This window comes from Drosophila takahashii, chromosome X (assembly GCF_030179915.1).
Source record: "Drosophila takahashii strain IR98-3 E-12201 chromosome X, DtakHiC1v2, whole genome shotgun sequence".
Taxonomy (NCBI): domain Eukaryota; kingdom Metazoa; phylum Arthropoda; class Insecta; order Diptera; family Drosophilidae; genus Drosophila; species Drosophila takahashii.
The window spans coordinates 23,396,905-23,410,271 of NC_091683.1; the positions used below are offsets into that span (position 1 = coordinate 23,396,905).

The 13,367-nt window shown below is 36.7% G+C and overlaps 1 non-coding gene across 1 annotated transcript; it reads right to left on the bottom strand.

The window, feature by feature from the left end:
- Positions 1-10,273: 10,273 nt before the first annotated feature.
- LOC108062957 (uncharacterized) lies at positions 10,274-11,395 on the bottom strand. The gene is made up of 5 exons (XR_011419690.1): positions 11,094-11,395; positions 10,787-11,034; positions 10,634-10,730; positions 10,473-10,569; positions 10,274-10,408 (listed from the first exon to the last, which is right to left on the bottom strand). It is a non-coding gene; the product is annotated as an uncharacterized protein (transcript).
- Positions 11,396-13,367: the final 1,972 nt, after the last annotated feature.

Sequence of the window (13,367 nt, forward strand, 5' to 3'; positions counted from 1 at the left end):
CGCATAATTATTTATAAATATTTGACGAACCTTCAATACAAATATAAATTAGGTATACAATTTTAAAGTATTTATTAATAATAAAAAAAATAAATTTTAATTTAGATTTAGATTTAATGTGGTAATTTAGTTCGAATAAAAATGTAAATAAGTTTCACAAAGTTATTAAAAGTTAAATATGTCACAATGTTATAATTCATTTATTTATGAATGAATACTTTTTTTTCTGGCTACAATTATTTAACTTAAATCTATCCAATAAATATATTTCTTTTAGCTAAAATGTACCTATATAATAAACATTTTTAGCGTAAGCTATTAAGGTTCAATATTTATTAATTAAAAGGAATATGAATTGAAGCATTTCATTAACTCAAAATAATTTAAAAGAGCAATCATAATACAAATTAGAATTTTTGGTTATTTATGTATTATATATAGCAAAAAAAAGTCACACAAAATTTCTTTGATTCTTATGTGTAAAAAGTTACACAAAGATATATTTAAATTTCCATGGTTTTTCCTAAACCCCGATTGGGACTGAGAACGGTTTATTTTTCGAAAAATACTCGCTTCAATAAGCGAGCATTCGATTAATTCGGTTTATGGCATTCATTCGATTTATTCGACTGACGCAAAATAACGGCATCGACATCATGGAAAACATGGTGGCATTGCAATTTGCAGCGCTCTCTCGCGGTTATCCAATAAGCCGCGGCTAATAATAAATTGAATCAACTTTAATTCGATGCCCCCTGAACCCGGGTTATATATATATAAATATGTATATATAGTAAGTCACCCAACTTGGGAGCCACCCACATCATTTCACGCGGAAATCAAAGACGCTTCCTTATTTTTCTTTAGTTTAAATTGCAGGAAATTACTTTCCAGTGGCAGAGTGCCACTGAAGAAGGTCTTCTCCCCATTTTCCTATCATCTTTTTCCCTGATATTAAACTCAAAGGTAAGCCGGGGGAAAACCCGGGGAAAAGGAAAACTCTCGCCTCCCTTTTGACCATGCGGATATTGAGAAGAGCAGCGAAATCTTAACTGCTACTTATCGAGTCGCGCTTTCATTTTGGCCCCGTTGCCACGGAAATTCATCAAAATCATATAAACTTGTTCCCTGTTTGCTCGACTGCCCCGGTCTCCCCAACCCCCCGCTTTTCCATCCACCCTTATCCTTCCTCGAAAACTCATCTCAAATCTCCAGTCTCGAGTCCCGAGTCTCTGGCTCTGGCAGCATTGCGGTCTATCGTTGGCCAAAAACTTTCCTTTGGACCATCTGCATGTTTTCTTACACGGTTTTCCACGATAATCGGCTTGTTGTTGTTGCGGTTTGCCGGTTTGTCGGTTTGTTGTTGCTGCTGCGGCTGCCAGTGGCACTTGAGCAATATTTGATTTTCCTCTTTGATGCCATTAGTTTTTCTTTCATTCGTTATTCCATACCCTGCGAGAGATCTCCTGTCCTTCTATTGACTGTCTGACAATCGTAGCAATAGAAGGAAAAACATTTCAATGAGAAAAGTAAACAAAATCCATATTATCATATTTAAGAATTATGTCTTAGTACTTACAAAAACCTATTAAGCAATTTATAATTCAAAATTCAGATAATAATTTTAATAAAATTAATGACGAATTTTTTTTTTTTTAAGTGTAGCACTAATGATTTTTGAAATAACTTTTAGTGGTAATTATACGGGGTTCAAAATTTCTGAAATGGGAAATCAAATGTTGTATTTTTAGTTCATTTTAATTATTTTAAAAGCTAAAGTCTTGTTAATTTATTTTTTTTATTTATTAATTTATTAGCTATGTGTATACACCCTAAGTACTTCCAATTTTAAAAAATTTTTAAGAAATTTGTAATAAAAATCGAAATACATTTATGTTTTTTTAAAATATTCTAAATGTATTTAGAATTTTTTGAATTTTTATGGTTTTTATATTAATATATGGTATTATCTTAATAAGGAATACCAAAGGTTATGGTTTGCTATCTCCGGTTCAAGGGGAAGAGTATTCGAGGCCTCGATCTCTCGTTTTTGACACTTGATGGCTTGATATTTTTCGTCCTGAGCCTGGTCCTCCACCTGAATCTGGGCCTCCTCCACCTGGAACCAGGAACCGGGGATCCTGGGTACCTGGAACCTGGTCGCAATGGCAGTTGTAGTCGCAGTCCGTTTCCTGGCGCAAATCGCGCGCTCCAAGATAAACTTTTGTAAATGAAATTGCAAAATATATTTCTTTAGCTCCGCTTTGCGCTCTCCACTTGCCGATTTCCCGCATTTGCCCTCCTGATTTCCCCCTCTGATTTTCCCCGATTATCCCCCGCCACTTGCCACTTTCCACTTGACAGCTGAAGCAGATAATGCGTTTTGCCACTGTTGCATTGCCCCAGAATCAGGATGGAGGCAAACTGACTGACTGGTTGTAAAAGGGGGGTTGGTTCGGGGTGCTCTGGGGGTCTGGGTCCCCTTTTGGTGCTTAGAAACCGTTCGAGTAATCAAAGCTCGACTACTCGCAAAGCAATCAGCTGTCGGGCCCAGGGAGCACCTGGAAAACCCGCTTCCACGCGTGTCTTTCGCCATCTATGTATATCCCTTGTATATATGTATATCTAAATATGTATGCTGACAAAAACAATCACGATATGATGGGTAATAGGGATGTACGATAATATCTCGTGACTCGAGGGTTTTTTTAATTTATTTAAAACTATTTTTGATTTTATAAATTATTTTTATAATTTTTTGCTGATTTGGAGTTTGGCAACGTTGAAATATATAATTAAATTGTATTAAAAAAGGCTACTAAATATTACTGATGGAAAATATGAAAATCTCATTGAACATAATTTTGAATAGTTGTAAAATATAATAATTTTAAGAATTCCATTGGTACGTCGTTTTATAACCATTGTTTTAAATAATACTTATGACCAACACAGTTGTTATAAAAGCTAAAAAAGAAGTAAGTTATTTCGAAGTTATTTTGGAAAAAAATTAAGAACCTATTATTATAATAATATTACTAATAATATTGTAATAACATGTTTTATAACTAATATACACATTTTTCAAGTAGAATAATAATTTAAAATAAAATGAATATATTAAAATTATTTTATGACGGATATTATCATCTTTTAGCAAAGCCGAAAGTTCTTTAAATTTAAGCTGAACATTTTGTATGCTTGTCTTGGCATTTGTTTCGAAACTAATATTGTGATGTAGTGGCACCGCAGGAAAAAGAAAGAAAGAACTTCTAGATTTATGCACCTCAACTAGGCAAAAACATCGCCAAGATTTCCACGTCTGCCATATGAGAAAAATGTTTGTTGGCTGCACAAATATATATAAGTATGTATGGTATATTTGCAGAAGTATTTCGCCCAAAAAGCAGCTAGCACACGTGGAGCAGCGCAATCTCAGTTGCATTTTAATTACCGAATCAAAAATCAGGCAAGCGGAAATACTTATGAATTTCTTATGAAGGAGACGACGACCAAGGAGGCGTCGCAGTCGCAGTCGACGTCGCAGCCAGCGCTAATATCAAAAAGATGGCCAAAAAAGAGCAACAAGAAATTTAGCAGGAAAAGCTGAGGAAAAAGGCAGCAGCTGCTCGCATAAAATTTCACCACCCGCCCACGAAACTGCTTTAGTTTTCGGCTGAAACTGTAGAGGATAGATCGAAAAGTTATAGGATAGTCTATAATATTTGATGTCTTTAAAACAACTTTAAAAATATTTATTTCAAAGATCTTGTGATCCAAACAAATTATTCAAATAAATAGAATATATAATATATATATGTTTCAAAGCTAAATTATAATAGTGAAAATCAGTTTTTAAGTTTCCGGAAATAGGAAAGGGTAGTTTAATAAATTGTGTTTTTTTTTATAAAAGCCATTATATTAAATAATTTTAAATTATAAATAACGAGCCGGATCGGACCACTATATCTTATGGCTCCCATAGAAATATTCAAAAAAATAATAGGAAAACTATTGTAACTTTGTAGAAAGTAGGCGTTTTGATTTTTGACAATGTAAAAACATTTTAAGGAGGCATACCTGCAAGGGTATATAAACTTCGGCTGGCCGAAGTTAGCTTCCTGTCTTGTTGTAATTACATTTTACTGCTTAGTTTTTGTAACTTTCCGATATCCTCTCGCACTGAGAGACAAAAACAACAAGAACCACAGCAGGCTCACTAACACATCTGCAGGCAGTCAGACAAATTGGTTTAACACACACACACACACACACACATATGAATGACTTTCGGTGTGCGTGTGTGGGTGCATATGGAAGCAGGATTCTACGTACAAATGCGCAATGTGAAAGATGTTTAATTCAAGTGCGGGCGTTTTTGGGCCAACTTTTGTATTTGTATTTGTAGCTGTGTCTGTGTCTGGTCGAGTGTACATGTGTGTGTGAGTGTCCTTCTGTTTGTGTCTGTGCTTTCGTCTGGGGGTCTGGGTCGAGGCCACGCCTCCCCTTTGGGCCGCCTCCTTTTGCGGCTGCTGCGGTTGCACTTCACTAAAAAATGATATACTACTGACATTTCGCATGTTTGCTGCCCGGGACTTTGTCTCCTTGCTGAGAAATCCTTGTTGGATCCTTTTTCGGATCCTTTGCATTACTTTCGCCACATCCGCAAGACACTCGCATTCGCATGCCACATTGCCACTTGGGCGCCCATTAGGGTGGAACCTATTTCGTCCTTTTCGTCCTTTTGCGCCTTTAAGAGCTTGATGAGCCGTGACAGGCGGTTTGGATTCAGTTCGGTCCTCAATTACGATATCCTTTGTCTTTTGTGGCCATGCAATCAAGTGCAATGAAGATGTTTCACTTTAGGATTCAAAGCTAGCGGACCATTAATACGCCAAAATATGCATTAATTTTGTATCTTTAAGTAAAGAAAATTATTCACAAAAATCGACCACAAATTTATAAATTAAATCTTGTTAATTTGCCAATATAATTGTAATGTAAATTTAACAAATATTTCATTTTTATAGCACATAAAAAACACAACTAGATCCAAACTATATTTGACTGTAGATCAGCCTACCTGTAATTCAGCTAAACATTTCCGAGTTACAACGCCTGTAAACATACACCTAAGCATTTTGCTGTGAGTAAGTAGAATTTTATTTTAGTTTTATTTTTGGATTTGTATTTTTTTTTGGGGCGAGGAACTTTTCACCCGTTGGTAATTTGTCTGCCGCTGTCAGTGGAGAGCTGCACATATTTGTGCTTAACAATTATTTATTTATGAGGTAAACATCATTCAGATGCAGCGACGGTGGTGCTTTATGAATACATAAATGCCACGCCCCCCATTTCGGCCACCGTCCCCGCCCCCGAAGGCCATTAGATTGGCTGGCTGGCCAAATGACCGTTGCAAATTTGATTGCATTTACATATGCAGAGACAGATACTTGTGCTTTTTGGGGGTCATTAGGGGTGGGATAAAGAGCGTGAAGAGCCAAGAGCCAAGAGCCGGCGTTATTATCCTCGCTTACAGGACGACCTAATCCTGGCCACCTGATAAACAGGCAGAGTAAATCACTTTTACAAGCTCCTGATAAAAAGTAATCGTATGGAAAAGGAACAAAACAATCCCCCTCAAAAATCTATTTTATTAAAATCGGAAAGCCAAAATTTTCAAAGGTAGTTTATTAATTTATTTCCGTTATTTTTAATTGTTTGATTAAAGTTAAAAAATTTTAAGAAATTGCCAAAATATGGATAAAAATCAAAATAAGCTAGTTTATAAATTAAAATACTTTATTTATTTGTAGGAAAAATTTATAATATTAAAAAACTTAAATAAATAAATAGAAGTTACTTTAAAATAAACATTACAAGTATTGATTTTTTCGAGATCTATAATGAATTCATATTTTATATTTATTGTTAAATTATACATTTAAATTATTTATATAGTGACTTTACTTTTTTTCCAGAGAAGAATTCATTGACACACAAAAAACTAATTTACCTAATGGCCTACATAATGGACGCGTAAATTGCATAGAAATATTCTCACTCCAAACTGGATTTAAGCCCAGGTCGACACTATGCTACACACTATTTAACCGTTGGCTTCAAAAAGGGAATTACATTTGACTGTTTGGGCGGCTCAATATGTGGATTTTATTGTGTTGGCCGGGATAATTGCTTCGGAGGCTGCAGCCCAGCAGCCCATCAGCCCATCAGCCCATCAACCCATCCACCCAACCCATCCGAAACCCATCTCAACGCGACTCTTCGCGTCTCGTCTCAAAACGGTTTTGGCTTTGGCCCTTGGCCCGAAACAGATAGATAGAGCCGGGATATCCGGATGGATATATGTATACTACGGACTGGAAGTGGGACTGGGACTTGGCCATTGTTTGGCTGCTGCTCATTTGGTTTCGGCTTATTGGAATGGCGAATTGGCAATTTGCTGCACTTGCCGCGCGTAACAACTGAATATTGAATATGAAGCGATTGCTTGGCGGCTTCCCCTGGCACGTCCATAAATATTTGATGCCGACAGCCCACCGCCCACCTCCCATTTGCACACACAGATACTAAGGGGACACACACACAGGGAAACCCTCGAGTGCAGGAAGAAAAATGTGTGTAATTGTGCACTACTCATATGCGATTCGGATTCGGTTTCGGATCGTAAGGGGAGAGATTTCCTAAAATGCCACAGCTCCAAGGAAGAATAAGAGCAGCGCCTAAATTCAGAAATTCACCCCAACCTTCCAATGATTATGCAGGAGGAGACTCACATGGTGCACTGAAAAAAATCGTACTTAATTAAACAGTGGCGGATCTAGGATTTTGTTATGGGGGGTGATATCAGAACCATTTTTTTTGATTACCAAAATTTCTTTAATTTTTCCGAGTGGTGTTTGATAATTAACAAAGAAATTCTATGAACTTAGGAAAAAATATTATAAATAATTTGATTTGTAAAATATTTAATAACAAAATTGCAACAAAATCAAAAACTGCTTTCATCTTATTTTTAATAATAACGGTACTCTTACAATAATTCTTTATGATATTTATAAAAAATTCTTTGCTTACAAAAAATTAAAAGTGTAATTAATTTGTACTATTCTCAAATTCGTTGTTTTTTAAGCTTAATCTTTTCATAGCAATTATTTCTCGCAGTGTCCATGTTTTATTCAGCGGATTGGACGGGAGTCGGTTATTGTATATCGCAATATTCTTATTTAGTTTCATTGTGTTTTCTTTGGTTATCCACCACAAGGGGCATAAATATTTGAGCACCTTTAGTGCCCAACATCCTGCGAATTCCCATCATCCTGTTTTTCCTTCTCCCCCTTCCCATTTCCCCTTTCACCTTTCTCCTTTCACTTTGCCCTTTTCCGTTGGCCTCCGGAAAATATTTGAAATTGAATCAAGTGCGAGTGCGAAAGAAGATAAGAAATTGGCTTAGGCCAAATGAAATCAGCCAAGAAGCATCATTATTTTATAAATGGGAGAAGTGCATTTTTTTCCAAGGCGGAATTATAAAAATAATAAATAATTTAAATTTTTACAATGCTCAAAAACTAAACCAAAAATGATATGAATTCATACTGGAAACCAAAAGTAATATAATCCTTTATTAACCGCATTCTTTAAGACATTTTAACATTTATTTTAATATTTTTATAGCTAAGATTTATCAACTCAATCAGCAAAAAAGTAAAGTTATGAGTCCTTGAAAAATTGCAGAAGAACTACATTAAATGCCCCACTAGTGTCAAAGCTGACGAATGTAACTCCGATGTAACTGTCAAATGTCACAGGATATTTTGCCTGGAGTCGAGTCGAAGCCAAAACCCAAATCGTTTAAAAGTTAAGGCCAAGTTTGTGCTCTTTCAGGGCTCTTTTGCCGGCGTCTTTTGACTGGAGACTAATATCCCTAACGAGATTTTTGCGATGATGGCAAAACGGTTGCCGACCGACTTTGAGGTCATTAAATCGCTAGAATGTGTGGCTGTTACTTCGTTTTTTTGTTCGGAAAAGGTTGCGGAAAATGCGAAATGCGTTTGCCAAAAATGCCGACCGACTCATAAAATGCAATGCTGGAATAAAAACAAATTCACGCGGGTGCGACAAACCAAATGACAAGCCCATTAAGGACTTACCTAGCCATCCCCGCACACAGATACTCACGCACACTGGGAACACGTCTCTGTGTTCGTAACTTTTGCAATGATTTCGCCATTAGATTTTATTTGCACTTTCGTTGACATTTTGCGCAGCCCAAAACAACACAAAAACAAACAACCCAAAAAGGATATACATACATATAGGAATGGGGGTGTCCTGTGGTGCATAACGTTTTAAAGCGGCTACAAAATCTCCAAAGCACACTTGAGTTAAATCCAAGGAATACGCCACGACGACCCAAGAAGAGACAGGTGCGCCGACAGTCGAAGGATAAGGATGTCGGGGAGAAGGAGTCCTGTTCTGCAAATACGGAGTAGTGGATGTGCCATTACCACAGCCAGACAGATGGAGATACATCCAGCAACCACATATGACACTTGTTAACCCGGCAACAACAAGGGCCTCCAAAGTGGGTGGTCGGGGGGCTGTGTTTTCGCAGGACGAGTGCTGCAGATCTTTTTGGAGGCTGGCGAAATGGTTTAGCTATAGCAAAAATTAGCCAATTCATGACGTTAAAAATATAGGTAGATGAAAAAAGATCTAGTTTGAAACAAAATCACCAATTATAGTGCCTGAAAGTAGGCAATGAAAACTTTAAATTCTAAAAAATAGTGTTGCATACTTTTCGACACTTTGAAAAGTGATTGCAACAACCTAAATAAAAAAGCATGTTAAAAACCTAAAATTAAACTGTTACCACAGAAGTACACCCAGTTATAAAATAGCCAAGCTCACAGCTCTACGGGCAAGTAGAGGTTTATAGAGCAGGGATTCCAGAACGGCGAATGGATATGTCAGGGATGGGGGAAGCCAGGGGTCCAAAGCACATTACACACGGAACTGGACTAGTTCAAGACAATTCTCGTCAGGATTTTGGACAAACACAGGCCACGAAAGAGACGGCAGATGTGTAAGATAGAGAGGGACGGACTGAGAGATAGAAAGGGCGACACACGCACACCAATAAAAACAAACGAAACGATAGGACATTTGGAATCCTCATTGCAACGAAAGTGATTTTAATAATAAATGAATTTTTTCCCCCTCTCCGAGGGGGGCGGCGAATGGGGAATGGGGGGCGTGGCCTTAACCTCAGTCTCCCGTTTTGTGGCCAACTATCCTGGAATCCCCCCTGCTCCTGCTCGCGAATTTTAGGACTCTTTTGGGCGAAAAAAAACCAGGCGACTGCCGCATCAGCAAAGCATCGAAATCAGGCATTTGGAATTCCATGTTGTCAAGATGGAAAAATTAAATAAAAATATATGATATGAAATTCATGGAAATCTAGATGTAAACAGGGATTTAAGAAACTGCATTAATCAGAGGCCTCAAGAAAAATATAAGCACTTTGGCAGCTAATTAAGAAAACGTAAACAAGTCCACAACTCCTTTTATTTGAAGTAAGGATCTATACGGTGAATCGGCTTACCCATCTGTCAATTGCCGTCCACATTACTCATCCGCCCTGTTGGCCGCTGCTGTTCATCCAATTACTCGAAGCTTTCCCCACATCCTTTGCATTCGCCTTCAAAACCGACTGTAAACTAATCCGAGACCGCGAAACGAAGTGCTCAAAAATTAATAGCCTGCGTGCGAACATAACCTCAAAGAGCCTAGACCAGAAACTCATAATTATAAGTGGGCGGGTGGCCAAAGGGGGCGGGGCCCTGCCCTAGTCCATAACTCATAAACATAAATTTAAATTAGAAAACAAATGAAAACCGCGCCGTGTCGTTAATTTTCCCGGCCATCCCTAACCCATTTTTGTCTGCCTTCCCCCTTGAATTTCCGCCCCTTTTGAATTTTCCCACCCCCCCAGCACTCTTTTAATTCCACTCACCTCACCTCACTGGAGAATCCGCAAAAATCGGAAAATATTGAAATGAATCGAGCGAAAGTCTGCGAATCGGGTCAGCGGGTCAAGGTATTCGCTCGAGGGATTTTTTAAACGAAGCAAATGGTGCAAATTATTACAATGCTTTTGGCTTAAAAGCTTTTCAGACAAAATCCCTAGATACTTTCTCTATACCAGCAGAACAACACATTTGCTTGCCGTTTTTAAAGTATTATTAAATGAAAATAAGTACTTAACAGAAACCAATAATTTCCATTACCCTTACAAAATCTCAAAAGTTCAATTTTTTTAACATTAAATTTAGACATCTCAATATTGCTAAAACTGAGTACTGCTCCTTATACCGATCTTACGATCCTGAAATAGAATTTTAACGATTATAATGTAAAATTGTTAGCAGAAACCAATTATTTTCATTTACCTTACAAAATCTCATTGGTTTTATATTTGTCACAATAAATTTATACATTTCAATATTGCTAAAACTGAGAACTGCTTCTTATTCTTTTCTTACGATTCTAAAATAGAATTATAATGATTATAATGAAAAATAGTTAGCAGAAACCAATTATTTTCATTTACCTAACAAAATCTCATTAGCTTAATATGTTTCACTTCAAATTTTATCATTTTAATATTGCCAAAACTGATTACTGCTTCTTATCCTGTTCTAACGATCCTGAAATAGTTTAGGAATTAATATTTGTAAGAACTTTTACATTTAGAGGGCCCTACTAAAGCGGCTTCTCAAATTTTTTTCGCTGATGTCCTTGTAGACGGCGCCACATACGAGTTGACTTCTTTAATAGATCCTCGGCCTCCAAAGTGGGATTTTTCTTTTTGAAAACTCGCAGAAAATTAATGTATGCAAACATCTCTTTCTTTTGACGTAGTTTCTCCAGTTTAGTTTTAAGGGGGCTTTTCCCATTAGAATGACTCTCGACCTCTTGAGGTGGGCTGTTAGTATCGATCACAGGTTTCATCTACGTGTACTTGTTTCTATAATACGATTTTATTTATATACTGATATGCTTATAATTACCATATTCTTAAAACGCTCCTTTAGTGCGGGGGATAGCTTATTCCATTGCCTGGCTGCATGTATATCCTGTGCGGACATTCCGCAGGAGGGCCTCTTGTAGTCCCCTAAAAAGTAGCCTTTGCGAGTAAGGCGCACTACTTTCTGGACGTTATATACAGGTTTGCAATGAGCCTTTTCACGCTTCTTTCCCGGCATTGTATGTAATTTGAAAAAAATTAAATTTTATTTTCTCTAAAAGTCCCGGAATGATCTACACTAGAATTACTTTGTGAACTGATTGAGAAGGTGTTATGTGAACTGATTGAGAAGGTGTTTTCCCCGCTTACTGTGATAGTTATAATACTGTTTTGCTACTTTGTTTTATACGTACATGATTTTTAATAACAATATTTATTTTTTTCTTCTTTTCGATTTTATTTTGTAAGTTCTATAACTTTATTATTTACATTTAAGAATTTGCAACTTAAAGAAATTGAAGTATATATTTCTGAAAAAATTCAATTTTTTTCTTTTTTTAAATAAACCTTGTTTTGTCCTCTTGGTAAGGGATTTACAAATAAACATTTTTCCCCTTATCCCCTTATCTTTAACCATATGTACTTCTTGTATTTATGCATTTCCATCTAGTAAATATAGTATATCTGGGATATATGAAAACCGCAAAAGGCGATAAGCGGATGATAAAAGTTTCGACAGACCGAAATGGAATACAGCATAAACAACAAAATGCGACCACAATCGATGGATGGATAGAGGATGGGTCCTGGAAATGGAGGTTGGATGGGGGTTGGGGGCTGGGGGTGGTCGAAATAGGGGCTGGAGTGGCCTTGCCTTTGATGTGGCCAAAAAGCAGGACGAACAACTTTTTATTCCATTCCACTTGACTCGACTCCACTTTGCTACGCTTTTTGTTGGCGGATCTTGATTATAAGCCACATTAATGCACAGACATGCCTCGAGAAGCGGGAAAGGGGAAAGGAGAAAGGAGGCTCGGAAAATGGGTGGAAAACCCCTCAGAGCGGACGGAAAACGCGGGGGAAAACTAGGTATAGCTCTTTGGCGGTCAGCACTTTTAATTAAAACAAAACAAAACAGGGCAAAATGCAGAAGAGAGAATGGTGGACAGCAAAATAGTTAAATAATGCATGAAGTGCGTGCGACAGGGACGGCACTACGCGAAGCGAAAGAGATGGACAATGCCAAGAAGAAAGAGACAGAAAGCGACATTCGGAGACAAATGAAGAAGTTCCAAGTTTGCAGTCCGGAATAAAATGTAGACGCAAAATGTGCGGAAAATGTGATGGTCAACAAATTATCAACAACAATAACCCCGAAAAGAAAAGCAGGAAGTCGAAAAGGGAAAAAAGCGCGCAAAATGGGGGAAGTGTAAAAGGGGAATGGCGAAAAAGAAGCAGAAACAGAAGCGGAAGTGGAACGGAAAAAGTGGACGGGTCGCAAAACAAGTGGCTGAAAAAGGCGCTACAAATGAACAGCTGTGAACTATGACCCCAGTTTTTGCTCCACACTTTTTTCAGACATTTAGCAAAGCCAAAAATAAATAAAAGAAATTATAAGTTCATTGAAAGAAAAAAATAATTCGAAAGACATTATTTTCCTTTTGTCCTTTAGCTAGAAGTACATTGCATAAATTAATATTTGTAGGTTTTCAAAGAAAACTTTTACTATAATCCTAGAATAATTTAAATTGTAAGAATTGTGTTTTATTTAAAATAAAACAAGAGAGGAAGCTAGCTTCGGCCAGCCGAAGCTTATATACCCTTGCAGATCATTCCTATTAATAAACAAATCGCAAAAATGTTCAATTTTCTAATATTTCTCATTAATTTTCCGATCGTTTCTATGGCAGCTATATGATATAGTCGTCCGATTTTGATCAAATTAAAATTGAAATTCGGAAATATTTAAAAAGAGTCATATCCTAGAGAAGAATATAATACAATAAAAACCAAAGAAGCTAGAATTTATTTCCTATTACTTTTCCATTAATTTTCCGATCGTTCCTATGGCAGCTATATGATATAGTCGTCCGATTTTGATTAAATTTAAATTGAAATTCGGAAATATTTAAAAAGAGTCATATCCTAGAGTAGAAGATAATACAATAAAAACCAAAGAAGCTAGAATTTATTTCCTATTACTTTTCCATTAATTTTCTGATCGTTCCTATGGCAGCTATATGATATAGTAGTCCGATTTTTTAAATAATTAATTCGAAATTCAGAAATATTTAAAAAATAACATCCCCAAAAGTAG